This window comes from Hemicordylus capensis, chromosome 3 (assembly GCF_027244095.1).
Source record: "Hemicordylus capensis ecotype Gifberg chromosome 3, rHemCap1.1.pri, whole genome shotgun sequence".
Lineage (NCBI taxonomy): Eukaryota > Metazoa > Chordata > Lepidosauria > Squamata > Cordylidae > Hemicordylus > Hemicordylus capensis.
The window spans coordinates 162,929,550-162,940,373 of record NC_069659.1 but is presented as its reverse complement, the minus strand read 5'-3'; positions in this window follow the sequence as shown (position 1 = coordinate 162,940,373).

Below are 10,824 nucleotides of genomic sequence, written 5' to 3'. Positions count from 1 at the left end.
GCAATTCCCTATGGTTCCTTTTCATCAGTACAAGCAGCAGTACCTTTCTGGAATTTCTGAACAGAAACACCAAATGCTTAGCAATTCACTGAGGCTTCTCTACATATCAGGAATAGAGAAGAGCTTCTAAACAATAGAACAAGGGTGACGGGAAGAGAAAATGTAAGCCACATACTAATCCAACACTAGTGAACAGAGTTTGATTGGTTTTCTCTTCTTTTCATAGTTCAGTGTATGTATGTTAATCATAGGAATTATGGTTCTATTAATTTATCCCTTGGGCAAAGTGAGCCTAAAATGTGAAACAGCTGTTTCTTTTGAGAAAGTGCTTTACACAGTAAATAACCTGCAGGCAATCCACAGGGCAATGGTGTAAATGCAGATAAATTCGATCTCCCAAAAGAGACAGAAAGCATCTGCACTGTTTGTGTGTCCTTGTGTAGAAAGGAATGTGTTCCTTAGCAGTAAGAGTAATCCTTACCTTTGAGCCATTTCTTTGACCCGTGTTGCAGGTTTGTTTTTTTTTTTTAAAGAAACCAAAGCTGAACAAATAAGGGTGGGACTTTTTCATGCCTTCACTGCATATGGTATACATTATATTTTATCTCTCCAGCTAACGCATACTACCTAGGCACACATCACTATTACATTCAGCACATTCCTGTTATGCACTGCCACTACTTTCTAGCCAGCTGAAGTGAAATCACATACAGACGAACAGACATGCACATTATGCACTTGTTTGTTTGGTTTCAGGAGGACACATCACCTTTTATTTACTAAAAGACATATATATATATATATATATATATATATATATATATATATATACACACACACACACACACACACACACACACACACACCAGGGTGGTAAACATCAAAAATAAATACTCTGAAGATCAAAACTTTAAAAACACCAGAATTATCAAAAAATTGGTTTATTCAAAAAATATTGAAAAATAGCAACCACAACTCTCAGTGAGCTTAATATAAACAATAGGGATTCCCAAAATCATTACAGCAGGCCATAAGCACAGCAGAAAAAGGCAGTTTTAGCAGAATTTCACAAGAGGAAGGCAGGCAGGCCTGACTGTAGAATGCGTTCCAGAGCCAGGGCACTGTCAAAGAAAAAGCCCCTTCCTGAGTCCCAATGAGCCAATTATGGAGTCATAATGGAGCGACCTCAGATGACATCAGAAGGCAAGGACATTCTTATGGAATTAGCCATCCTTCAGGTACCCAGGACCCAAATAATTTACAGTTTAAAGGTCAAAACCAGCAACTTGGATTGGGTCTGGAAGCAAACCAGGAGACTGCAGATTATTCAAAATTGGGATATATTATATATATATCCAAATATCACAGTGTGACATAGAATTAAAACAGATGAAAAAGAACGAATACGATGAATATTTACATACCGCTTTTCAACAAAAGTTGCCAAAGCAGTTTACATAGATATAAATGTAAATTAAAAAAGGCTCCCTGTCCCCACAGGGCTCACAATCTAAAAAAGAAACATAAGACACCAGCAACAGCCACTGGAGGGATGCTATGCTGGGGACAGATAGGGCCAGTTCTTCTCCCCTTGCTAAATAAAGAGAATCACCACTTTAAAAGGGTGGCTCATTGCTCAGTTAGCAGGGGACGCTCGCAGGGGACAATTATCCTTCAAGTAAAATGAGGCAGAGTTCAAATTCTATAGCCACTCTAGCTTGAATTCTGAAAACTGCTGAAAGAAAGTTTAGAGGAGATCGATATATAATCTGAAGAAGTACAGGGGCCAGTGGGTAGCAGGTCATATAACCCAGTTCAGAAACTCTTCAGCAAGAGTAAGTTTCCATACAGTACTTCAGCAAGCCATATAACATAGTTTGTAAGATAATTTATGCATAATCACAATCACAATCACAATCACAATCCTATACTTCCAGCTCTGGTGAAAACAAGCCACTGCTCAAAAGCTCCTCAAGCACATTCTGTGGGCCCATTTTGTTTTAAAACCTGAGAGCCACAACGTAAAGCTTCCTCAGCTGACACTTTTCACAAGCTGAAATGTGTATTGATTTCAAGGGTTGGCAAGTTCTACAGAGCCTTGAAAACAAGAATTTGCTCAAAGAACCAAGATTCAGTTTCTCAAGGAACCACAGTCTACAAAGTATGTTAGAAAACACATTCACCCACAGAGGTCACCCACAGAGAACATTCACCCATCCATCATTGGACAAGGGTGTGTGTGTGTGCTGGGGCACTGGGGTTGGGGGGCATTATGGTGCCATCTCACTTGTCCCCCAGGGTATCCAGTTGTCCTCTCCTACACTCAGGGAATGAAACATTTGCCAGCTGGGAACACGAGGCATGGCCCCTTGCCTGCTCATTCCCAGTCAGTGAGTCATGGGCCAGCTGGATGCTTGTTTTCTCTCCCTTGTTCAGAGTGAGGGAGAGAAAACAAGCAACCAGCCGGCCCTTGGCTTGCCAGCTGGGAAGGGATGGAAGGGGGGGCACCCTTGTGGTTGCCCACCATGCTCCCTGCATTGGCATGCTAACACTGACATAGGGGGCATGGCCAAGACTCAGAAGGGGAGATATGCAGCTCCTCTCCCGCTCCTTTCCAGGGGGTGCTTCATTGCCAGCTGTGTGCTTTCTTCTTTCTCTCCCTTACCCTGAGTGTTCCCCAGGCCCTGTTCACATGTGCAGCAAACAAACATTTGATAGTGAGGCAAAGGACCATTTTGTGGTGTATTGATCACTAGGAAAGCAGATGGACTGTGCTTGTGTACCATCTGTCTCTAAGGATGCCTCTTGTCCTACAACACCCACATCTCTATGTTCAATCCCAAATAGTCCTGTTACTGGGCAGGGAGCAGGGACTGACACTAGTCCTCTCAAATAGCCATAGCCTAATTTTAGTTGCTTCTCCCCTGCAGGGTTCGGTTAGTGCAGTTCCTCTGATCACAATTTCCTATGCAACTGCACTGGAGCAGGCAAGTATAGCAATGCTGACAAGCCAACCTTTGGGAAAATTAATAATTGCAAATCGATCTCACTAACTTTGTGCCAGCTTTTAAAAAGTACAAATTGATGATGAGTGAGTTTACCACCCCACTGGCTTTGCTCAGAAAATGGATTGGTATTTTGGTGCTCTCTCAGAGAAAGCTCAGGGGGTTTCTAAGAGTTCTCTTCTAGCTCATCATATCAGAGTAATATGAGCCTGGTAGAGCTCCATGTTGGTTCTGCTCCTTACCCAAAATCTAGTCTTGTGAGGTGAGGGGAGACCAGTGAAAAGGCAGATTGGAAATAGCAGGACAGGTTAAGGCGATGACAATGACATGCTGCATTCAGTGCCACCAGGGAGCATAGGAAATGATGGCTGACATTCAGAGGAACACTACACAGGTGTTAAGAGAGAAGTGCTGGTGCTCCCAACTGGTGTAGAATTGGTGCTTGCAAAGTGGGGCAATATTTGATGACCCCCACCCTGTGCAATCCAAAAGTATGTTCCTGAGAGATGTGCAACTCAGGGCATTTCAGGTGGCACAGTGTGCTTCTAGGGAACTCATTTTGATGAATTTCAGGTCACTCTCCCATTCAAGAGCCAGTGCTGCATTAGTGGCAACCATCAGCAGTACCAACACATCTTACGCAGCACCTGCACTTTGTTAGTCTGGATGTCAGCCATAGTTTTCAATGAAGCCTGGCCAGTGCCAGTTCATGACATTTTGCTGCCCATAAATGGAGCAGCAAATTGAGCCCCACCCCCTTTCCCTCTTTGTATATTTAAATAACACCTGAAATTCCTTTCTTCCTTCTTTCAAATCTCTCCCCTTTCCTTCCTTGCTCTTCCATTATGATGGGAAGAAGAAAAGCAGTGTGGTGTCATTTTGCCTGCCTTCCTGTGCAAGCCACCCATGGGGTAGGAGGCAGGTTGGGCTACGATATCACCCCTGAGAACTGTCACCTGAAGCAGCCTACTTCACTTAGCTCTGGCCCTGATCCTGGTCCACTCCTTTTATTTGTGCAAGGAGACATTAGAAATCATCTCAGCATTAATGAAAACACCATCGGAATGCCTAGGTCTTAAAATACTAGGCTTTCACTACTACTGCCAATAGTGTAGTAAGGTTGGAATGGGTCCTGGTGCAAAAAGTGAAGATGGGCCCCTCCTCCCAACTTGAGGCATGAGGGGGAGAGCAAAGAGCAAGCTGCTGACCCAGCCAGTGGCTGCCTCACCCTCAGATGTCCAGGGACATTTGTCTCCCACACTTGTTCAATTATAGCGGAACCCCTGACTACTGCCAGTTCTCCAAGATGTGCCCTCCACCACAAGCACTTTACAAGGAAGTGTCTGAGGAAAAGTACAGGACCAACAAAGAGGGCTGGCCCTGGGTGACTCCATTATGAGCCAGGCCCAGGCTCTGAGGTTTGGTCTCAGCTTTTAATGGGCTCATGGTTCTAAATGGAGTTTCCCCCAGAACATCACCACCCCAGGAAAGACAAGGGCTGGGTTTTTAAAGTTTACCAACTTGCTTAGTTTATCCCTATTCCTGGGGCCTAAAAGACTCATTTCCCATCTATGGGAAATTGAGTGTAAATCTTTCAGGATCACTGCCCATCACCAAACCGCAGATGCCTTCAATTCCCCATCATCCCCACTTCCATCCTGTTAGTGTAATATTGCTAATTCAGTTCTAAGTAGGGATGGATGAATACTCGACTACTCACCTCATATTGGTTTGGATATTATCTGACTTCTTTAAAAAATGTTCAGGAAGGTATTGCGAACATGAAGTTCAACAGCTGTCATCTCCCTGCCCACAAGTCTTCCCTGCCAGTCTTTCAATCCTGCTATGTCCCTTTATTTATTGCATTTGCAGTGAGAATGGGGCTCTCATCTGTCACACATCAAGAGCAAAGCGTGAGGCATGTGTGAAGCATTTTTGTTCTCTCCACAATACTTGTGTTCTTCTGTTGTTGTGCTAACCAAGAAGAAAATCTACATGAGAGAGCACAAACCCCATCAGCCCCCACATATTTATTCCCTGTTCACAGCCAGGGATGGACACGGCAGGGAGGAGAGCAGGGGAAAAGCCTTGTGCACATCCCACATTGTATTTTGGGTGTGTTGCAGGATGATGGAGGGAAGGAAGAAGCCTCCCTCCCCACTCTAGCTGGCCTAAGTAGGAGGAGCATTTGTGGGGGCTGGATGGATGGTGTGGAAGTCTATGAGGTGGGTACAATTTAATTTGTTTCTTTTCAGAAACACTCTTTGAGAGACTGTCCCTGTCATTTTCAGGCCTGATTTTGCAGAATTTTGTCAACTGCTCTAGTCTGAGTGCTTGAGAGGAAGTTTCTTCTTCCTGTAGACCAGATGTGAAGTGTACCTAATAGCCAGCATATTGTTCAGTTTTTCTTCTTCAATTTGCATGTAGGGCAGAAAAAGGGTAGAAAATATTACTCGTTTTGCCTGTAATCTCACTGTGCTGGCAGTTCATATTCCATATGGAAACTCTAGGGTGGCTCACTCCAGATATTTGCAGAATTACTAATTTGCTATTCAGTCACAAACTGAATTTGTAGGACTCTATGACTATATCCGCACGTAATGTGAAACCGGAGGTTGCTGAATCCGCAATTAATTTTTCTAATCCTGAATTGCATCACAGATGTTAGTCCAACTGCAGCCAAGCAACCTCAGTATTAAGGGCAAGGGAGCCCTTCCCTCTCCCTGGTCTGCCGAGGCTGTGAGCAAAGTGTCAGGATGTATCCAAGGTGACAGCCATTGGCCATGATCTTTGAGGGGGCATGCCAAGTACAATCATGCCTTTTCAGAATGGTCCATCCACATTCGGCGGAGAAAGGGCATTTAAATCCCTTTAATTACCATGCCATGCAAGCCCTTATTCTGAAAGTCATTGCACTGTCACCCTTGTAAGAGCCCTGCAACAAATTAGTCTTGCACAAGCACAATTTCTGGTGGAGGGTGATGGTGCTAAGGGCCATTATTTTTCTGTCTCTCAAGAAAGGAAAGGGAACATGATGACTTCCTAGGAGGGGATATGTATATGAGGGAGGGCAAAGGATCCTAGGGTCTGGTCCACTGTGACCAAGAATGCCATTGCAATGACCCACAGCAGGAAAGCAGTCCATGGAGACCAAACCACATTCTTGCTCCTATGGCGGCTTCCCTCCAGGCAACTAGCACTCTCAAGAGAGGGCCAATCTACTGGGGAGGACTGTAGGCTTGCCAACCTTTGGTCTTCTGTTGGACTGTGCACTGATGAGTTGAGTTATCCAAAATAAGAGGGCCCCACTTGTATGGGGCCCCCATTCTCTCTTGTTAGTGATAGAACTTTTACGGAGCAACCCCCTAACTCTCCAGGGGTGCACCCAAAGGAGATTAGATGCTCCCTGTGTCTGAGAGTAGCTGGCAGATCTTTACTCTCATTCAAATTTCCTGAGTTCAGATCAGTGTTGTGGCGTATGAAGAACCGCTGCCTCAGGGAATCACGAGAGAGGGATTCCCGGTAGTCTGTGACCTCAGGAGAACAAGATTGCCAATCAGGGCAAAAGTAAAGATGGACATGTTCAAATGGGCGAACAGGCTGGCAGAGGGCCAGCTTTGACTGCTTCTTCATGGCACTCACCAAAACACTTAGAGTTGTTGTTGGGGTACCCGTCCCCACGGCTTGCTTGTATAGAACAACCAGGCTGGGCTTCATCTGTCATCCAACCCAAATGTGTGTCTCCATGGCCTGACACTCTCGTGAGAGGGAGGACTGTGAGGGAAGAGCTTTCATCACACACAGAGGCTTAGTGATCATTGAGCAAGACCATGGACAATTGTCCCCAGGCCCCAAAGAGGCCCAAGGCTCACCCTCAGTAAGGGTGCCCCTTGTCCACACAAAGTGCTTGCCAGCTGGGAACGCGAGACATGCCCCTTCCCTCTCCAGCCAGCATTTCAATGAACTGCTGGCAGGGGAAGGAGGGACTCTCCCCCTGGGCATTGGCCCCTCCCCTGCATCTGATGTCAGGGGGCAAGGGGGGTGGGGCATTGCCGAGAACAGGGCTTTCCTGGTCCCAGCAGAATTTCATTAGCCCTGTCAGCAGTTGGTGGAATTGCTGAAAGGAAGCTCCTTCCCCTGGAAAGGAAAAAAGGAAAAAACTGCTTTCCCTGTGACAGCTCCATTCTTGCACTGCCTCACCTCCTTACATCTGAAGTCAGACGCAAGAAGCGTGGCTTGGGGCATGCGTGCACTAGGGGGTGGGGGGAGCTGCCAGTTGGACAGGGTGGTGCATCAGGGGGTGGGCACCAGTAGGGAAGTGCATAGAACTGGTTTGGATGCCCTTTATGGGCCTCCAAACCAGCTCAAACAACCACCAGTTCTGCTGGTTTGAAGGTGGGGGCATACCTTTAAGTGTGAGGGAGGGTGCCCTTATCCCTCCTGCCACAAAAGTCTCCATCGGGGCGGCAGCATACCCCCCTGCCACCCTGGTGTCCTCCTCAGCCAGAAGTAAAAGAAAGGACCCAGCGTGTATACACATGCTGGGCGCATGCGTGCAGATGTCAGGTGCATGCGTGCGCACGCCATTCTCACACATGCACCCAACATGCACTCGAGCAAGCACGATTTGTGTGTGCACACACCCGGTGTGCCCATGTGCACCGGGTACTTCCTTTTACCTCCGGTCGAGGAGGACACTGGGGCAGCAGGGTGGTACACTGCCTCCCCAACAGAGGTTTTTTAAATGGAGTGTCGGTGGGGGAAACGCGGTACGAGGGGTAAGGGCACCCTCCCCCACCTTTAAAGACATGAGACATGCCACTCACTGCACTGCCGCTCTGTAGCAAGTGGGCCCAAAAGAAGGATGACTTCATGCCACTGATCATGTGCCTGAAAGCCTCACTGGCTAGGAAGGAGAGATGCACAAACCTTACCTTCCCACAGCCTGAGCATGGAGAACTGAGTGGGGAGGTGGGTGTTGTCCACTAGCACCTGCCCACTCCTCACCCAGAAAGCAATCAGGGCCCACCTTGTGGCTCCACATGCAGGGGTGAGGTGAATAGCCATCCTACAGCACAAGGCCATTAGCTGGCCCATTCTTTAAGGCTTTTCTGAGATGACACAGTAAGGCTATGCATACAAAGCAGCCTTATCCAGGTTATGGAAGCCCTATACAGCGAGCTGGGATCGAGGCTGATCCTGGCACTACCTCCCCCACAAGTCTGGGTTTTTAACCGGGCTTTTACCTAGGTTTTACCCCGGGTATGCACCTGTAATCCAGGTATGGGGTCATGTGAATTATCAGGCTGCACTCAGCATGAGCAAACACAGAGTCAGGTGCCTAGAGAGCCCAACTCCCAGGGGAATCCCCCAATGCACCGTGCTTTGGGGGATTCCAATGCACCAGTGCACTGTGGGATTCCTGGAGGCCGGGGCAAGTCCAAGCTTCCAGAGAACTGTGCTGCTTCATGCAGCATGGATCATGTGGGCATGAAGCGATGTGCCGAAGAGAAAGTCAGTCGTCATCTGGGGAGAAGGTAGGTGAAACTCTTCCTTTCCCCAGCCTGCCGGATCATGAGTATAGCCTTAGTATTTCGTATTTCTTTTGTAAGTCTTGGGAGTTGAGGGATCTATAAGACCTTCAATAGCTACCTGCTGGTTTTGTTAATGCCCTCTCATATTGTTTAAACTGCCAATACTCTATTAATAAATCACATGCCTTCCAAACTGAATTCCTATTAATATATACTAAGCATAATTATTGGGAACCCAGTGAAAGAGCAGGAAGGTTATTAGTTTTCAACTAAATATAATTAGATTTCACTTACAGAAAATGCAGGCATTCTGGCAATTAAAGACAAAGAAAAACTAAACTAAAATTTAACTCTTTGAGGATTTTTCTTTAGACTTATAGAAACCATATACCAAACCTCTACAAGATTATCTTGATCTCCCAAATCTTGATTCCCTCCCAAATAATATCACTATATATTTTTGAAGATTGAAAAAATACTGCTTTAACTCATTATCAAGGTCCAAAAACGATGTGAATTGGTAAGGAATTTTAAAACCTAAAACCCTCTGAGTCCTGTTGGCTTTCTATCAGAATTGGTATAAAACTGTGAGTTAACTCATAGGCTCTGTCTTCTTTAAACGGAATAAGAGACCAGAAACAGACATGTTACTGAGCTGAATGTGCAACAAAAAACATTTCCAGGTTTGGATGAAACAAAATGCGCAGCACATGCAGGAAGTACACACTCACTGGGAATTGGTGGTTGCCACCAACTGACTTGCCGCCATTACATGTGAAGACACCCACTATGAATACAAGATACTTGACAACTGAAATATGTCTTTTCTTCCATTAAATATACAAAATTAGCAATACACAGGAAAATTTAGGTTACAAAGCTTAACCAGGGAGTTTTCCCCACAGGCTAAAGGTCCTTAAAATATTATTTGATGAGGTAAAATTAACTCCCTCAAAATGAACATAATTCTGTAGTTGTAGTAGCAGCAGTAGTAACCATATAAAAATACAATTATAAAATATAATTGTTTACAAAAGAGAAAGAAATGTGTTAAGTTTCTGTGTTGCATTGAAATGCACTGTTCTAGTATATTATACTAGCAATTTTCAGCCCGTTAGATTAACAGGAGCTAGTACACCACCCCCGCCCCCCCGAGTGCGGCCGCCAGCGGGCCCAGTCCTTCCCAGTCCGCCCCGCCACCTTCGGCCTCCCCTTTCTGGCCTCACCCGCACTTGTGCCGCCGCCATCGGGGCCAGTCGCCCGCCGCAGCCATCGCCGCCTCACACGCATTCTCACCGTGGCGGCCGCCGCCGCCATCGGGGCCAGTCGCCCCGCCGTGGCCACCGCCACCTCTGGCCGAGGCCGCGGCTCTGCCGCTGCCTCGCCAGCACTCTTTTCCCATTGGCGGCGGCCGCTTCTCCTAGGCCGCTGCTTCCCCTGTTCCAACATGGCCGCCCGTGCGGCCGTGTCTTTTTGGGCCGATCTGGGCATGCGCTCTGCGCATGCCCAGATCGTCCCAAAAAGACACGGGCCACACGGCCGCACGCCGAAGGCTTTTATGGTATAGGATATAAACTCAATTTGCGACAAAACTGTCTGGATCTTTTTAGTGTCCTTCAATATGTTAACCTATTTTATAATGCTACAGTCAAAATTTGTTTATACCAGTTTGGGATTATTGTTCTTGGTGGTGATGAGCATTCCACCATGTGATTCCCACCTGCAAGCCAGAAGTAGTACGGACCAGACCTCAGTGAGAATGAGGGCTTCTAACACATGACAGGGGAGAGAAAGTAGTGGAACATGTACCCCACTGTCTCCTAAAAAGCGACCTCTACAGAAAAAGTAGAGAGTAATAGTTAGGACGTTTGCTAGACAGACTGTTTCTCAGAGAAACAAAATGTGTATCAGATTTATGAATGTTTTTGCTGTTGTTTCTATAAAGACAAGAATTTTGGTGCTGCAAGCACAAAGCAAACCAGAAAGAGATGAATATGTATTCAGTCAGGTGTCTTTACTTGGCGATACATTGATATCTATATTATTTGCCATAAGCCTCCCTTATATGAGGTTAGCTAGGGAGATCCTCCTGCATGTCCATCATCATCAGAGGTGCAAAAACGGAAAAAGGCCTTTTCCCCATAGAGAGGCTGGGGAACCCTCTGCTCAGGAAGATCCATCTGGCTCTCTCCCTAATGACTTCCTAGTGATTTTTTTTTTAATTGAGGTCATTCACAAAAGGAGGAAAGGCTACCCAGTTCTTCCTCCTACTTTGCTTCCACACA